This window comes from Galeopterus variegatus, unplaced genomic scaffold (assembly GCF_000696425.1).
Source record: "Galeopterus variegatus unplaced genomic scaffold, G_variegatus-3.0.2 Scaffold7920, whole genome shotgun sequence".
NCBI lineage: Eukaryota > Metazoa > Chordata > Mammalia > Dermoptera > Cynocephalidae > Galeopterus > Galeopterus variegatus.
In genome coordinates, this window is record NW_007734031.1 from 37,838 (window position 1) to 38,249 (window position 412).

The following is a 412-nucleotide window of genomic DNA, read 5'->3' on the forward strand; positions in this document are numbered from 1 at the left end:
GGGAAAATGTCCATGCTGTTGTTTGTCTGTACTAAACCTGTCTTAAGCAAAATCACAGCACACAGTAGGTTAGGGCAGCACCGAAGGCACCCAGAACCCTGGAATCTAAATCTGTCCTTCTCCCTTCCTGTGGTTTGGGGTCTACCTTCCCATGTTTGGATTGTCAGTCTCCATGAAAGAGTTGGATCCCTGTCAAAAATGCATAGTGTATAACAACTGGTGTCTTGCATAAAATTGAGCACAAATTCTTGGGAGCAGGAAGAAAAAGGGGTACAAGAGGTACCCTGGGCCTCAGGCCTCAGCCACGCCCCTTGACACCTACAACCAGCCTAGCAATGACCAAGCCACTGCTGGAAGCCCCCTGGTCTCCCCTGCGGGAATAAGGGAGGTGCCACAGGCCTCAATCCTGCAC

General features: G+C 50.7%; 1 protein-coding gene across 1 annotated transcript in view; it reads left to right on the forward strand.

Annotated features, from left to right (window-relative positions):
- LOC103607987 (interleukin-2 receptor subunit alpha-like) overlaps positions 1-412 on the forward strand; it is a 52,386-nt gene that overhangs the window by 16,857 nt on the left and 35,117 nt on the right. The gene's annotated exons all lie outside the window — the stretch shown is intronic.